This window comes from Nematolebias whitei, chromosome 7 (genome assembly GCF_014905685.2).
Source record: "Nematolebias whitei isolate Nwh7 chromosome 7, NemWhi1, whole genome shotgun sequence".
Classification (NCBI taxonomy): domain Eukaryota; kingdom Metazoa; phylum Chordata; class Actinopteri; order Cyprinodontiformes; family Rivulidae; genus Nematolebias; species Nematolebias whitei.
Genome location: NC_056504.1, coordinates 17,325,186 through 17,343,573, shown reverse-complemented (window position 1 = coordinate 17,343,573; position 18,388 = coordinate 17,325,186).

Sequence of the window (18,388 nt, the reverse complement as noted above, 5' to 3'; positions counted from 1 at the left end):
CACAAATTCTCATCTTGTTAGTATAGATTGCACAGGGGTCGCCATTTCCAGCTCAGTTGTATTAACAGCTAAAAATGACGCACTTCTAAAAAAGATCGCTGTTCTTTCCACCACCCCAACCCCGCCCCTTTTTGGCTACTCCCTTCTTGGGGTCTCAGCAGCGAGCTAGCTGAAGACTTAATTGTTTTCCACTGGCCATCCCCCCCCCCCCATCTGATCCCCCGGGCACCCTAGATGGCAGCTCTGCTCCACACAGAGGGCTGTTGTAGCTCGGTGGTCTGTGGTTGTGTCAGGAAGGATGTCCAGTGTAAAACAATTAAGTCTTCAGCTAGCTCGCTGCTGTGACCCCAAGAAGGGAGTAGCCAAAAAGGGGCGGGGTTGGGGTGGTGGAAAGAACAGCGATCTTTTTTAGAAGTGCGTCATTTTTAGCTGTTAATACAACTGAGCTGGAAATGGCGACCCCTGTGCAATCTATACTAACAAGATGAGAATTTGTGCCGCCATTTTGAGAAGTCCAGTGTGGCGAGTGTTCTTTACTGTCAGAATGGCTGCAGACCATCACTGTCAAGTAAAACACTAAAATCAGAGGAGTCCCAATGTTTCGTCGTTGTATTTATCTGAGCCAGCTTTACAAAGAACGTGGCATATGTATTATATCATTTTATAAATCACTGAAGGCATGACTTTTTATTGTTTAAAAGCAGTAATAAATCCGTCACGCTCATGCTTCAGAATTTTACAAGTTCCAAGTCAAACAAACTTAACTGGACCGCATCAAAGTTCATGCTCAATAATCCAGGTAAAAATAATACACCAAAGTTCAGCCCAGATGACCTGACTGAATTTTGTTGGAGTTCCTACCTGGATTATTGAGCATGAACTTTGACGTTTTGAACCACTTTGGCTATGGCTGTTTCAGAGGAGTCGATGGGGGAGAGGACGGGCCCCAGAAACCGTCTTATCACCAGCAAACTGGTTGGTCCACTATGGGAGTGTGCTGCTTGTGGGACTCAGTTTGTTTGGTTGCTCCTCAGACTGATGAAGGACAAAACGTCTCAACAAAAAAAAAAAAAAAAACAGTCCCAAGGACCTGACTGAATTTGTAAACTGGACCACCCGCAAAGTTGAAATTTCTATTTCAACCTGACCAGCGCTGACCTCAAATTCAAATATGGCTGATCTTCACATGAAGGGTTGTGATGGCTTCTTTTGTTTTCAAGTCAGTTCGAGTCAGTCTCTCACACAGTACAGCTCAGGAAGCATTTTGTTGCAATGTTTGAATGCAGAGATTATTGTCTTATGTTACTGATACTGGTCATCCTGGTCACTGAATACGACCATTCACAAACTTTGCTGGTTTTCTGACCAGCAGGTGAAACATGAGCAGCAGATTTATACTTGTAGATAACCACAGAACTCCCCTTGACATTCTATTGCACAAAATCAAGAGTGGAAACATCTTTTAAGAAGCATTTGTATGAAATGCCATTTATTTTCAGGCTTTTGGACTTAGCCATCAGCTTAACCATTAAGGGGGAATGGTGGCACAGAGGTTTGAGAAGGGGCCTGTGATTGGAAGGTCGTCGGCTCAACTCCCTGGACTGACATAAAAATGTAGGTGGGATAGATGAAACACCCACACCTGCCTCCACCCTCATCTGCCCCACTCTGGGTCCTTGAATAAGGCACCTAACCCCCACCATCTGCTCCCCTGGTTGCTCTAGATGGAGCTCTCTGCTCCACACAGAGGGCTGTGGTAGCTCAGTGGTCTGTGGTTGTGTCAGGAAGGACATCTGGTGTATAAAAACAATTGACAAGACTTTGTGGGAGATAGTTCGCTGTGGCGATCCCTGAAGAAGAGAGCAACTGAAAGAAGAGAGGACTAGCCATTAGCTCATCAGTCCTGTCAGGTGTGAACTCTATTTCTCCAAACTCCAGCAGTTCAAGAAGATATCTGCAACAAGTTTGATATTATTTTTTTTATAACTCTTACACAGAATGTCAAAACTTTATTTTAAGTCTTAACAAAAAATAAAAACAGTTTTTAATTGTTTACTATTGCATTTTAAAAAATAAATCAAAGATTATTTTACGTTAAATATTAATTATGTAACCTTTGACTTCTCTTTCCATGTGGGGTAACACTTTACAATAAGGTACACAAAATTTGATTAACTACTAGGGAACGCCTCAGAAGCGAATCAGGAACAAATCACGAGCTAATGAGTAGTTAATCAGTACTTACTAGGAAACACACAGCCAAGCCTTATTAGGGGACAACTGGTTAGTTACCTGTGAAGCAAAGAGGAACTAATCAGGAACTAATGCGTAGTTAACTAGTACTTACTGGGAAACAACCAGCCAAGTCCACAGTTAAACACTGTTTGGACGTCTTTGCTGCTACTGGTTGAGTCTAAGAGCACAGTGTTTCTACGTAGAGCCCGTGAATGTCCCATGAATCCTTGCAACCAGATGCATCTTAATTTCTATTTTTTTTTGAAGGGTTAGTTTTAAGTTTGATTTTGACTCTGCTTTCTTTTGTTACATGTAATCAGTTCGTATATGAAAACTGTTTTATTAATTTTTAAGATAAAAACCATTAAAAATGACCTGGACAAGCTGGTTTGATTAAACCTGACACAAGAATTTATGCACAATACTGTAAAAGTTAGATGTGGAATGTAAAATGTAATATGTCTCAGACAATGTGATAAAGATAACTTGAAGGTGAGAGTTGTTTTGTGTGTCCCTGTGGAGGACTGGAGACCTGTCCAGGGTGTCCCCCGCCTATCACACAGGGACTGCTGATATGGACACCAGCTCCCTGTGACCTGGAAAGGAAAAAGAGGGCAAAGACTACAGATGGATGGATATCTTGGTGAGAAATGACATTTATAGCCAATTTGGTCAAATCGTGAAAATGTAGTGCTCAACTGGTCGCACCATTGTGAGTTCTCACACAGTCTGGTAGAGACCACATCAAGGTGTGGCATGGAGGCTGTACTGCTGCAAAAAGAAAAGCTTTGCAGAGAGTGGTGAAGGTTGCACAGAAGTTTGTTGGAGTCAGTCTCCCCACATCACAGACATCTACACCTCTAGATGCAGGAAGAGGGCCACCTGCATCATGAAGGACCCCACTCACCCAGCACACACATTTTGCCCCGCTCCCCTCAGGCAAAAGGCTGATGAGCATTAAGTGCATAACCACTACGCTGAGGAACAGCTTCTACCCTGAGGCTGTTAGGCTCATGAATCTCTAGCCAGAATAACTGTGAAAAATCACTGTGAAAAATCGCTGTAATGCCACTTGATTGTTGATATGTGCTGCTGACTATCCATAATGCTAATCTCATGAAGCTGATCTCATGATGCTGATTATTTCGATTCAATTCAATTTCAATTCAGTTTATTTATATAGCGCCAAATCACAACAAAGTTGTCTCAGGGCACTTTACAGAAACATTCACATACAGAAAAAAGCCAATTAGTAAAGTTTTCTATCTAAGGAGGCAGCAGACAAGATTAATCTTGGCTTCGTTGCAGTCTCCCATCCTGAGCAAGCACAGTGGCAACAATGGAAAGGAAAAACTCCCTTTTAAAAGGAAGAAACCTCCAGCAGAACCAGGCTCAGGACAAGCAGCCATTTGCTTTGACCGGCTGGTTGAGAGGACAGGGAGGAGAGACAGACGAACACAGAAAGGTATGTCCAGGTATAGGTCCAGATGTATCTGAAAGACAAAAAAAACACATGTTAAGGATGAAAAAATAATTACAAATACAAAACAGGTTGAGCAGAGTAAGTAAAGACAGAAGTAGAGTGAAAATTGTGGTCAGTTTGTCCTCCAGCATAAGCCTATAGCAGCATAACTAAGGGACAGCTCAGGAAACCCAAGCCGACCCTAACTATAGGATTTAGCAAAAAGGAAAGTCTTAAGCCTAGTTTTAAAACTGGATAATGTGTCAGCCTCATGGACAGAGATTGGAAGTTGGTTCTACAAGAGAGGAGCCTGATAACTAAAAGATCTGCCTCCCATTCTGTTTTTGTAAATTCTAGGAACCACAAGTAAACCTGCAGTCTGAGAGTGAAGCGCTCTGTTAGGAAAATATGGAACAATAAGATCTGTAATATAAGATGGAGCCAGGTTGTTGAGAGCTTTGTAGGTTAGAAGTAAGATTTTGAATTCTATTCTGGATTTGACAGGGAGCCAATGGAGAGAAACTAAAACTAGAGAGATGTGATCTCTCCTACTAACTCCAGTTAAGACTCTGGCAGCAGCATTTTGGATCAACTGAAGACGTTTTAAAGAAGTATTTGGACATCCAGATAATAAACCATTGCAATAGTCCAGTCTAGACGTGACAAATGCATGGACCAGTTTTTCTGCATCATTTTTAGATAAGATGTTTCTAATTTTAGTGATATTACGCAGGTGGAAGAAGGCAGTTCTAGTAACGTTTTTAATGTGGGAGATAAAAGACATGTCCTGATCAAAAATAACACCAAGATTTTTAACATTAGAGCTGGAGGACAGATTAATGCCAGCTAAGGAGGGAGAAAGACTGAAAATTTAATTCCTTTGGTGCTCAGGTCCAAAAACCAAAACATCAGTCTTGTCTGTGTTCAGCAGGAGAAAATTAAGGGTCATCCAGGTTTTTATGTCTTTAAGACATGCTTGTAGTCTAAGTAGCTGATTGGATTCATTGGGTTTCATGTACAAATATAATTGTGTGTCATCAGCATAACAATGAAAATTTATCAATATATATAATTATATATACATTTTAAATTTATTATTTCGTGTTGCTGTGTTCATTAATCTTCATCTGCTCACATGGACTCATGTTCGTGCTGCGGTTGTTTTGGCGTATTGTTTTTGTGCTGTTGGTGCTTAGTGTATTAATCTTGTGTATTCTTAGTTTAGTGAATGTAGTATATTCTTAGTTCTTGACTCGGATCTTATTACTGTTTTTCTTTACAATTTGTGTTTTTGTTGGATGTAACTGGGACCCTGTGTACATAGTTTTGTTCTACCTCATGTACCTCGTGATGTGTATGACAAATACATCTCTCTGAATCTGACTCTTAAATTCTGTGTTAGGAATGACTCTCAGCTACTACTACACCTAATTTTAGTTCAGTATATGCTGTGTTGACCCAGATGGCATTTTTGTATTTGCTGAGGTTGATTAGCTGTGGTGGCCATTATGAAATGGGTTGACTTCAAAAGTAAATCAGATGTAGAAGTTTTCATCCATTAAAAACTTTGAGTTTCATTAAATATCTACTTGTTCATTAGATATTGGGCAGCAATGACTTGTACTGATTGCTGGTGGATAGTGGTTGCTTCATAGCAAGAAGGTTCTGGGTTCAATCCCCAGTTGAACCTGGGGTTTTCTGTGTAGAATTTGCATGTTCTCATGTTTGTGTGGGTTTTCTTCGGGTACTCCAGTTTCCTCCCACAGTCCAAAAACATGCATGTTGGGCTGCCTTCAGGTCCAGGCCTCCCTTACAAAAGAGATATGTGATTTCATGGGATTTGCCTTAAATGTAGATATTTTGCTGAAGAACAGAAAGAAACTCAAATGCACAGAAACAAGCAATTCCATGAACGCTCATCTTTCATGGTGGCAGCAGGTAATAAAGTTAACTCATCTCTTGATAAAAAGTACTCCATCTATATCACAAAAAAAAGTTAAATCATGTCATCTGGACAGATTCTTTTTGGAAGAAACGTTTCATGTGTCCCAAAATCTTTTAACAGAATCTCTTAGGGTGTACCTTATTTTTTCCAAATGGATGTCATCACCTCCCTCACCCAGTTTACATATCCTGGGGGCTGTGGGTCCTTCCAGTTCTACAAAAACCAAAAGCAATCACATCCTTCTTGTATCTGCTGAAGAACATATTCACAGGGACCACCCCAAACAATGAAATGAGTGGTGATGGGTGTACAGTCCTGCCACACACTCCAGAGAAGGTGTCAAAAATAGATTGCCTAAAAGTCTGCAGTTTGGGACAGGTCCATAATGTATGCAGGAGTGTAGCTGGAGTTTGACTGCAACTGTTGCATGCTGGGTCCAGATCAGCCTTGATCTTGGACAACTTGTCTTTGGACCAGTGCAGCCTGTGCACTACCTACTACTACCTTGAATTGGATTACAACATGTCTCAGACAGATTGAAGATGAGTGAATGTTCTTAATGAGCCTTCCCCAGACTGAGTCTGATATGAGTTCTTCAAAGTCCGCTTCCCATTTCAGTTAGAGGGACATTAACAGATTGTTTAATCATTTGGTGCATTTTCAGTCACAGAATCATTTCCTCCCATTGATCTTGATGCAACTTCTGTTTTGAAGCTCAAGATTTAAACCATATGTTCCACAGTGGGCAGCAAGTGTGGGAGTTCAGTGAGAATAGTTCATGAAACTATGAATTAAATGAAACGCAAAGAGTTCAAAAAGCTGTGTGCTCTTTTATAACTCTATATTTTATAGCTAAACCCTTCAAGTCAATATGAGAGTTGCAGTTCTTCAACCCAGGCAGATTTTCTGCTTTGCCCTCTGGACGTATATCTCCAAACATCCTTGAGCCCTGATACTTAACCTGCTTGCACCAGGGTTGCTTCAGGGAGAGCACGGAGAATCCCCCTCTTGAGGGACGAATGAAGTGTATAATAAAGAGGAAACTGCTTTCAGGTCACCACTCAAGTAGCAAGGGCAAAAAGCCTGCATGCCGACAGCTTTCAGGCTATAAAATGAAACTGCTGCTTGATGTAACGAGCAAAAAGGACAGGCCTCCTTAACTTTGTAGCTCCCATTTAGCCAAACAGAAAAATGCACACAAGTTCTTTATTTATTTATTTATTTATTTATTTATTTATTTATTTTATTTTTTAATGTTTTACCGACTCTACTTGAGTAAAAAAAAAAAAAGAGCAGCAGACAAAAGCACGTCTGGGATCGTTTCCATTCATGTCCATCATCTCCATTCAAGTTCCAAACAGCTGCGTGTCTTCCGCTAGAGTTCACCCATCTGCCAGACAAAACCACTGCGCCATGACCAGATCCATATGTCGAGGGCGGCTTGAGTACCTGCAGACAAAAAAAAAAAAATCACTGAAAAGGAAATCTAGATGCCAGATGCCAAACACGAGCTACGTGTGAAACAGAAAGTTAAGTGAGCCACGCTTCCCCTCAAACCACAAACTCTGGTGTTTACAGTACTGCCCGGGCCCGGAAGTGCTGAGGAAGAGTGGATCTAAATAGACGTGTAACATCAACAGCTTCTGCTCGCTGAGGTTTAATTACATGCAGTAAAAAGAAAACTTTAAATGAATAACTTTACTCCATTCTTAATGACTTGACCATTTGTACACAAACAATCTGATGCTGGCAATATAAGCATAACATTTTATGAGTTTAACAATTCGTAGGAGGTAAAAATAAAATTCCAATTTCCCCTCACGACATGTTAAAAAAAAAACCAGCTAGAAAATAAATGTTATCCATCCATCCATTATCTTTATCCACTTCTTCCTTTTTGGGTCGTGGGGGTCATTGGTGCCCATTTCCAGCCATCGCTGTGCGAGAGGCGGGGGACACCCTGGACAGGTCTCCAGTCCACCACAGGGACACAGAGAAAAACAACCATTCACTCTCTCACTCACACCTAGGGACAATTTAGAGTTATCAATCAACCTAACATGCATGTTTTGGTCTGTGGGAGGAAACCGGAGTACCTGGAGAAAACCCACGCATACATGGAGAGAACATGCAAACTCCACCCAGAAAGGCCCCCAGCCAGGATTTGATCTGGCGACCTTCTTACTGAGAGGCGGTAGCTCATCTCTACCAATTGTGCAACAATGCTACTTTTAAAATTTCACCAGCAAAAAGTTTTATGTGATTATTTTATAAATACAAAGTCACAAAAAACTGCAAATATAATTTTACACAAATATAATTAGAGTTACAGACTCGTATTTCAGCATTTATTCGTGTGCATTTTGCATTTTCGTCTATGTTTTCTGTAGAACTTCAACTCAAAGTGACAACTTCTCAAATCTGCAGCTAAGAGCACTCAACTCTCCTCCTGCACAGGTGACTCCTCTGCTGAGGGTGCACAAATTGAAGTAAATGTGGAGTCAGGTTAGCATGTTGCTATCTACAGTATGTGAGCAACATGAAGGATAGCAAGACCAAAAAGCTGACAGAAATTAAAACAACTGTCGTTTAGCCTTGCAAAATTCAACTGTTCACTTCCATGATTTACTTTTAAAACTTACGTTTACGTTGGTTTTAGCGACTGGCTAACAAACATGAATGTTCATGTTTGTGTTTTCAGCTACACTGAAGTTAGCTTCTGATTTGCAGCATCCGATCTGACCATTAAAGGACAATTACACAGAATTTATGGTATCTGGACTCTAAAGGTGAGCAAAGGCCCTGGTGCTCCATAGCGTCTGTAACTGTAGAGCTGAGATGAAGGCTCAGTCCGACTGACTGTAAACACGTGGCGCTCGGAGCGCCCATTCTTATTGGTTGACACAGAACACCCTCACGTTGCCCTATCAACACTCCCCCATCCCCTTCCCCTCAACCTGCTTGCACATTTTCTGTTTTGCAACAAGCAACCAGCAAAATGTGTAGCAAAAGTGTCACGTGCAGAAAGACAGGTGTGCACCCACAGGAGAGGAGTCACCTGTGCAGGAGGAGACTTGCGCACTCAGCCGCATTTGAGAAGTTGTAACTTTGAATTGTAGTTGTACTGAAACTGTGGACATAAATAAAAAAAATTAAAAATGAAATAAAAGTTGGGCAGCATGGTGGCACAGTTGGTAGAGCTGCCACCTCTCAGTGAGCAGGTCACCTCAGTTCAAATCCCGACTGGGGGCCTTTCTGGGTGGAGTTTGCATGTTCTCTCCATGCTGCGTGGGTTTTCTCCAGGTACTTCAGTTTCCTCCCACAGACCAAAAACATGCATGTTAGACTGATCGGTAACTCTAAATTGTCTCTAGGTGTTAGTGGGAGAGTGAATGATTGTTTGTCTCGTTTGTCTCTATATGTCCCTGTGGTGGACTGGAAACATGTCCAGGGTGTCCCCCACCTCTTGCCCAGTGACTGCTGGATATGGGCACCCCTGCGACCCGAAAAGGAAGATGCGGGTAAAATGCAATGGATGGCTGGCTGGATGGATGGAAATAAAAGTCTGGAACTCTAATTCTATTCATGTAACTAAATTTTATACATTTTCAAATGATTTTTCTGTGACTTTGTATTTAGAAAATAGTCATGTAAAACTTTTTTGCTAATTAAATTTTTGAATACAGGTACACATTTCTTCTACAGATACACAAATCAAAGTTACAAGTTTGCAGGTTTTGCTACATTTCTACCTCCACAGATGTGGCAGCCTTGGATGTTTTTCAGGGTGTTATCTATGAAAAGGGACAGATCAGGTCAGAGTCCAACATGAATAAGCACAAGATCCTAGACCGCTCCTTTAGTCTATGACCCTCCTAATCAACCCTGCCTTCTGTGGTGAACATCCAAAATGGGACTAACAGTATACGCTGGACGGTTGTCAATATTTTGGGCAGGTGGATGGATGAGGTCACTGGTTTGATCTGGGAGACATGAAAGGTGGGATAAATTCTCGTGAATGAGGGTAGTACCAGGCAAATAGGTATTTCCAATGAAGAAGAGTTCAAATTGACCCCCCTCTAATTGCTCTTTTGAAACTGAATTTCACTAAATTGAAACTGTTCAGTTTCAAACCATTAAATTTAGTTTCAATTTAGTGAAATCCAGTTTCAGAAGAGAAATTCAATTCAGTTTCTGATGGCACAAACTTCAGTCCATAGTTTTGCTTTACGACTGTTTTGCAGTCAGAGGGATTTTGTGTAAAATTATCAGAAAATATTGTTAAATGTCAGTGGGGAACATGCAATTCAGACAGTGTTACCCTGAGAGTTTAGAGGGTGGAATACAGTTGATTCCATTTTAAAAAGTAAGCAGAATTTGGAAGAATGTAAACTATGATAAAGCCCGGCATCCGACCCCATGATCAACTGAATACAACAGTTATAAACAGGAAGTACAACATGTTCATCTGTGTGAAGGTAACTGCAGGTAAATCCTCCATTTTCTGTCATAATTACATTGTATGCTTAATGTTTAAATTAAAGGTTAATGCTTAAAGTTAGTTGTGCTTTGTTTTGTGTTTTCTTTGTAGATATATGTTGTAACTTCTGGTTACAGAAGTTTAGTCTTTGTTAAAACTAAACTGATTTTGTACAAAGCGTTTAATAGGTTGTGTAGTATGAAATTTACACTCATGTTATTTTGTTATGTTGTTTATTTGTCATATGCAGGTTAACACATGGTCAACAGTGTAATGAAATGTTAAGGATGAGAAGAATCGATTTGACTCGCTAAATCAAAAGAACAATCAAACAAGAAATACTAAAGCATGCAACATCTGAACCTCAAGAACATCACTGATCATCTCTTACATACTGAATTTCACTGTGATTTCTTGTCCTGTGTCACTCTGCGGCATGAAAATATCCACTGCTGTAACTATTTTAAGTTATTAGTAGCTTAAATTATTTAATTTATTTTTTGCCTGTCTTTTTTGCCTTAATTTTGGCTGATAAGGCATAAATTCCTCACTAAATGCCTCAGGTAACAGAGCTTCACTGCATCCACATTACAGCTATCTTTGTTAGCTTGTCTGAGGTTAGCTCACCCTGGGTTACATTTCTTCGTGAGCGGACCGATCTTATCGGTCACATAAAATATTTAATAATGTTCTTATAGAAACAATTCCTGAATGTTGTTCATACTGTGTTAATGCTACATGTTTGTCTCTTGACCCTACAACTGGGTAATGTTACAGTAGACCCAGCCCATTACTGGAGTTTTAATTAGGTATTTTAAGTTACTAATAAACATGATTGATGATGATCATGTTGCTTTATGCTAGGCCATTGGTAAGAAGGAGTGATTATTATTATCGTTTCATATTGCCTAGTGATTTTTTTCCCTAAAACTTAACTTAGGCTACACCGTGTTTCTTAGACATGTTTCTTAGCGTGCTCTATTCACACAAGGAGAGCTGTTGGTCAGGCTACTTCTTGTTGTGCCATTAACTCTTTAATAGTTATTGAATCAAGTGTTGTGTAGTTAAAACTAGATGTTAAACAGCCTGTTAAAATACACCAGAATGCAGGAAATGGCATCTAGTTTATTTTAAAAAATTCTGGGAGAGGACCCCCGGACCACCCCACCAGTATCTGCCCCCCACATTACAAATGGTTCTGACGCCAATAGCCATCGCAATGTTCAAGCCAAGAGCCATTATCAGCACTGGGGGCTAAGCCCCCACCTAAAGGTCATATTCTAGAATTGCCCCGATGAAAGGTTATAAATACATGATTTTAATAATAATAGGTCATGATCTGAAGTGGGCCACTCTGAGGCTGAAACTCCAGGGCTGAAAATGAGTCCCACTCTGACCCTGCACACAGGCTTAAATATAAACATACAAACCCTCACCCCTCCACCTCCACACCCCACTAAATTTTGTGTAAAATTCTTTAGCAAGTTGCATCTTGGTCATAAGGTTTTGTATCAATTAACAAGCTTTTGGTATAATTCTGATTAATATTTTGACAGAATTAGTAGCATCTATATACAAGTTGGATTTTCTGTCATGGTAGGTTTTAAATGTAATCCACACAATTTCAATCAAGTTGGGTTTTGTGGCTATAGGTAGGCCATTCCAAAAGCTTAATGTTAGCTGCTTTATCCACAAAGATACCTGTTCTGACATGTTTCAGATCATTTTCCTGTTGGAATCGCCAACTGTGTCTAATTTTTAACTGCCTATCTGTTGATTTATGGTGAAGTTGAAAAAGGACCTAACATTTTTGTGCTTATCTAGTTTCCAGACATTCTGGCACACTGAGCTCACCATGAGTGCCAGTTTGTCTATTGTCTACAGGATCAACTGAACTTTATTTGAACAACACTTTTTAAACACAAGTGTAATCCAAGCTGCCACCAGCTTTTACAGCCAACGCTGTTTTCTTTATTCACTGAAAATGGTGCCTATCAGTGATGCACTGTTCTTTTCTGAAGGCCCTTCCCTGCTTATCAAAGAGGTCGAGCTGCCTGACAGAGATAAGGTCAGCTGCCAAAGCTGCTGGAACTGATCCTCCACTCACAGCAAACCACTTTTATCTGAAGGTTATGCTTGCTGTTCTCAGCTTCATGAATGGCATTACACAAATATCAACAACATCTCCGAGCCTGTGTACAGTGTGCACATAAGTAATACATTTTTGTGTGTATCAGTGGATCTACCTCCCACTCGTCATGTTTTTTTATGGAACAAAGATACTTCACATGTCTCTTCCTGCTGTTGATGGAACTAATTTTGTTTAAATTGTAGCACACATGGCAGCACGGTGGCTCAGTTGGTAGAGCTATTGCCTCTCAGCGAGAAGGTCGCTGGTCTGGGTGGAGTTTGCATGTTCTGTCCGTGATGAGTGGTTTTTTTTTCAGGTACTCCGGTTTCCTACTACAGACCAAAAACATGCATGTTAGACTGATTGGTAACTCTAAATTGTCCCTAGGTGTGAATGAGAAAGTGAATGGTTGTTTGTCTCGTTTACATGTGTCAAACTCAAGGCCCGGGGCCAAATGGGGCCCTCGTTGACATCTTATCTGGCCCCCAAGATGATATTTTAAATGTAAAATACTTTTATCACTTTATTTTTTTTTTCAAAAATCTTTGATTATGATGTTAAAAGTGCAACAGAGAACGTCAAATGAGACCAATCAAACTCTTGAGGAACCTGCAACCAAGTAAAGATATTGGATATCTAACTTGAGTTAATGTAAATGATAAAACCGGCCCTTAGTTTGAAAAAAAAGTGTTAATTTTGGCCCCTTTTGCAAGTGAGTTTGATACGCCTGTGTCACAGCGACACGTAGAGACAAACTCGACTCTAGTTTGTCTCAGCGTGTCCCTGTGATGGACTGGAGACCTGTCCAGTGTGTCCCCTGCCTCTCGCACAGTGACTGCTGGATATGGACACCAGTGACCCCTGCGACCAGAAAGGAAAAAGCAGGTAAAGAGGATGGATGGATGGATGGAATATGGTAAAATGGTAAGTGGACTGTACTTATATAGCACCTTTCTATCTGATCAAGATACTCAAAGCACTTTACACTACAATCTGTGTCCTCATTTATCCATTCACACAGCACTCTACTAGATCTCTACAAAGCTAATTGAACAAATAATTCTAAAGAGACTAATCAGAGCTCTATCACATTCACACACCTATGGGACACACATCAGAGGCAATGAGGGGTTCAGTGTCTTGCCCAAATAGATATAAGGGACACTTCGGCATGTGACTGCTGGTGGATTCGAACCCCCAACTTTTGCATTGGAGGACGACTGCTCTAACCACTCAGCCACAGCCGCCCATATTCAAAGCTTTGCATCGTTACAGTTGAGAACTGGAAGCAGCCTGTCCAGCATCATGCTGGACAAGCCTCGTCCTGGACACACTGGTCATGTTTAGCGTGTTTGTACCTGAAAGTCAGGCCCCACAGCATTAGTACAAATCAACATGTCAAACTGGTGCCGTTAGACTGCCCTGTTCCTGATAACGTCAAGTTTGTTTTGTTAAATGTGGTTAAATTGTTGTCGAACATAAATCTCAATCTGTGAAGACGTGATTACAAAGGTCCTTTGTTATGAGCTCTGAACAGTTTCCAGACTCACAGGAGCAGGAAGCAGTTCAAATAAGACTAACTGAAAATCCCAATCCCCAGAAGACCGTATTTAACTTCTACAGCTGTTTGATGCATATCTATCAAAACGTTGTTCAAGTCTACAACACAACGAGTTCAGCTTTTTAAACACGTTTGTGTAATTGTGGCTGAGCAGAAATGATAACTAATCTCTGAGTTGAGCATTTATAAATTGTGTGGTTTATTTCTAATGATGTTGTTGAGACAGACCCCAAGAAGACATCTCAATCAGACTCGTGACAGCTCTCACTGAGAGCCGAGGGAGCGCTCAGGCTGAGATTAGTCACCACACGAGTGAGCATCCCTCAGCCACAAGCATTATCACACCCACATGATGATAGGCTGCGAGTTAACTTGTGTTTCGTGTACAGTGCTGTGTTTGTCTCCTCAAACACTGCAGACTCTCTCCCTCCCCCGGCTCTCTCCCATCTCCATGCTGAGATTAAATCTCCCTATAAAAGTGCAATGATAAAGGATTTTTTGAGCAGCAGCCTCGGTACTCATAAAGTGGAATAGTTGAATGGTTGTTGAAGTTTACCTCTTTTTTCTTGCCTGTCTGCATGAAGAGATTTTTTTTTCCCCACAGCTGCTGCATATTTATTTTCAATTCAGTGCCAAGAGCTGAATAGAAAAAGTAATGCTCTTTGCAGACAATCCCATGCATCTTGGGAACAGTGAATGCATCTCGAACACCACTGCTCTGTTTCTTATTACCTGCAGCTCATCAAGATGTTACAAGATAATGAGGATCACTGTCTAATCCAACCTCAGTGCGCTACTTGAGAGCTTGAAGAGACGTACAACCTGTGCATTTGCATGCATGTTGAAAAAGTGTGTGAGCTACATAATGAGTGCTCTTAAGGGTAGTGTTAACACGACTGGCGGTGCAGTGAATTATTGATAAACCTGGTTGCTTTGGGAGCTTGTAAAGATGCTTCACCTGGAGGTCAAAGACTCTGATATCTGTCACAGGATGTCCTCAGGGCTGGTTTGGTGTTCTCACACACAGTTTGGATATCACATTCAGAATATAAATCCATGAACTGATTACTGCTGCAAGGTTTATATAGATTTGGGAGCACTTGCTTTATAAATTTCAGACATGCCGCTCATTTATCAGCTGCATATACAGTATACACACACACACACACATATATATATATATATATATATATATATATATATATATATATATAATAACTGAACTCTGAAATTAGACCATGAAGTCCTCATTACATGAATTCCTTAATCTGCAGCACGAGATGTTGTGTCTGCAGATTTAGCCCTCTGCTTTTCTTTGTTAATAGGGGTGCATTACTTTATCATTTAGGCTAATTGCTGGTGAACAAATGGTTTCTTGTCAGCCCATATTGTGTAATCATTCTTGACCTCCTCACTGAACTCCATGTTTTAAGTACATGATATGCACGTTTGCCCTGCTTAATTATTAATAGGATTAAATGATGTGTGATGCACCACCCATTTAATTTGTGCTGCTAATAACTGCAGTCGCACAGCCGAGTGGTGTCAAAGAAAATATAAATAAAGATGAAGTGGAGCAGAGTGAAGGAGGAAGGGCCGAGCCGACGTCTGTTCAGTGAAATGTGATGGATGGCAACACAATGTAAACTAGACAAATTGTATTTCCTGCGAAAATCTTGTGTTTGCAGCAGAAGAACTTGCTGAAGAACAGCTGAAATTAGCTTTAAAAATTGCTGAAATGTAGCTGAAATGGAAGAACAAGCTTAAATTAGCAAAATAAAGTAGAAAGAACACATATTTGCTGAAATAGGTTTAAATACCGGTACACAGAAATTAGCACAAAAATGAGGAAATTATCTATAAAAAAGCTGAAATTAGCTGAAAAGTAGCTGAAAGGCCAAAAGAAGCTTAAACTACCAGAAGGAAGCAGAAAGAGCTGAAATGACCTAAAAAATGTAGAATTATCTGAGAAAAGTTAAAATTTGCATAAACCAGCTAAATAGTAGCTGAAATAGCAGAAAAAAACTGAAACTAGCATAATCGAGTAATGAAAGGACAATAACAAACTGAAATAATCAAATAAGTTAATGAGGTTCAAAGTAGCAAAAATTACCATGAAAACATGAATTTTCTGAAAACAGCTGAAATTAGCTAAAAATGTAAAAATGTCAGCTGAAAGGCTAGAACAAGCTTAAAGTAGCAGAAGAAAGCAGAAAGAACATGTTTGCCCAATTAGACTGAAAGAAACAAAAATGAGCACAAACAAGTGGAAATTATCTGAAAAAAAAACCAAAATGAGCAAAAAACAGCTGAAAAGTAGCTAAAAAAGCAGAGGGATGTGGAAAGAGCACATTGTTGATGAATTAGGTAAAAAAAATGTTGAAATGAGTGCAAAAATTTGGAATTAGCTGAAAAAACTAAAATTAGCATAAAACAGCTAAATACTAGCTGAAATAATAGAAAAAGCGGAATCTTGCATAAATAAGATGAAAGGAGCAAAACAAGCTGAAATTAGCAAAAAGAAGTTAGAAGAAGCACAAAAGTGTTGTAGTTAGAAGAAAGAATCTGATAGGATCAAAAAACAGCTGAAAAAACAGCTGAAATTAGCTGAAAGTAGCTGAAAAAAGTTTAAATTTGCCCAAGGAAGCTGAAAGAAGCTGAACCAGAACAAAATGTGAAAGGAGCAGAAAAAGGTTGTAAACAGATCTAAAGATTTTTGAAGGATGTAAAATGAGCTCAATTCATTTTCTATGAAAGAAAAAAAAGTGCCAGAATAGGCTAAATATTACAAAAAGCTAAAGTTGCACCAATACCAAATGCTATAACAGGATTGTCCTGAAAGAGCTGAACGTGTTGATGTTTGATTTGTTGAAATAGCACTAAAATTGTCGAACGAAAAAGATGTTGAAAACACACTAAAGAAAATGGATCATAAACATTCATACAATAAAAAACACCGAGTTTTGGAAAGGAGTGAAGACTGAAGAGTACTTTTGGTGGAATATGAAAAGTTTTCACTTCTGTACTGACATCTGCATTACTGCTAAAATGTAAATGCAAATGGCTTTTCCAATGCAATTTGTGTTCAGAGTGAAAAGAAAACAATTCACTGCACCATGTGACCTGCAGAAGACCATTCATCTGTCTTTTGCTGGTTGTCCAGCATCAAGTCATGAGAGCAACAGCTTCAGACAAGAGGAGGGGGCAAACAGAAGGAGGAACAAGGCTTTGGTTGTGGGGCAGCTGCGGCTGAGTGGTTAGAGCAGTCGTCCTCCAATGCGAGAGTTGGGGGTTCAATTCCACCAGTAGTCCCATGCTGAAATGTTCATAGGCAAGACACTGAACCCCTCATTGCATTTGATGTGTGTCCCATCAATGTATGAATGTGATAAAGCTCTGATTAGTCTTTGTAGAGATCTAGTAGAGTGCTGTATGAATGGGTAAATGAGGCACAGATTGTTGTAAAGAGCTTTGCGTGTCTTGATAAGATATAAAGTGTTATACAGTCCATTTACCATTTGGTGGCAGCTGCACAATATTTCCAGAAAATTTCTGACATTGGTTGATGTCATAAGTTGCCTTTAGTTGTGAGTGTTAAGTTGTCTGTCACACTGAATGACCAGGCCACTAACTCAAGCTCTCAGACAAAGATTTTCTCCAGACATTTTTTTTTACAACAGTTAAATTGCACATTGTGAGCGTGACTCCAGCCACTCTGCAGGGAAGCTTATAGCTGCTTGTATTTGTATTCAAGTCTTTTGGCCATTCCTTATAACGCGTATGCTTAAACTGGAATCTTTGGCATTTGGCTCAGCTGTCTCTTCACCACCAGTACAGTCATTACTGGAGGATGTTCTGTTAATTGTTTAATTTTTTTTAAATAAATAAACATGCTACAAACTATAATTTTTATAAATTCCAACCTTCTGGCATTAAGAAACATTAATAAAGAGAAAAAAACTACAAAACGCTGTAGTTAGGCACAGGTGCTTTTTTAGATCATGTGGAAGAATTTAAGTAGGTTTTAGATTAAAAACGAGTGTCTGCATCAGATTAAATCTGCTAATTAGTTTTCAGTTAAAAAGAGTGGGAGAGCTGTTGTACAACAGACACGATGGTTGAAACAAAGAAGAGGATTAAGAAAGGAGATCTTTTGATAGAGAAAACTGTCATTAGGTCCATTTGGAACATACTTGATTAGTTTGACACTTAACAGATCTAAACTACAAACTTACAATTATGTTAGAAAAAAGATTGATCTGCTGTATATTTATGAAGTAATACAGTTGTATGTGAAGACGGGCAGCTGTGGATGAGTGGTTGGAGCAGTCGTCCTCCAATGCAGGAGTTGGAGGTTCAATTCCACTAGCAGTCACATGCTGAAGTGTCCCTGGGCAAAACACTGAACCCCTCATAGCCTCTGATGTGTGTCCCATCAGTGTATGAATGTGATAAAGCTCTGATTAGTCTTTGTCGAGATCTAGTAGAGTGATGAATGAGTAAATGAGGACAATGATTGTTGTAAAGAGCTTTGAGTATATTGATCAGATATATATATATATATATATATATAT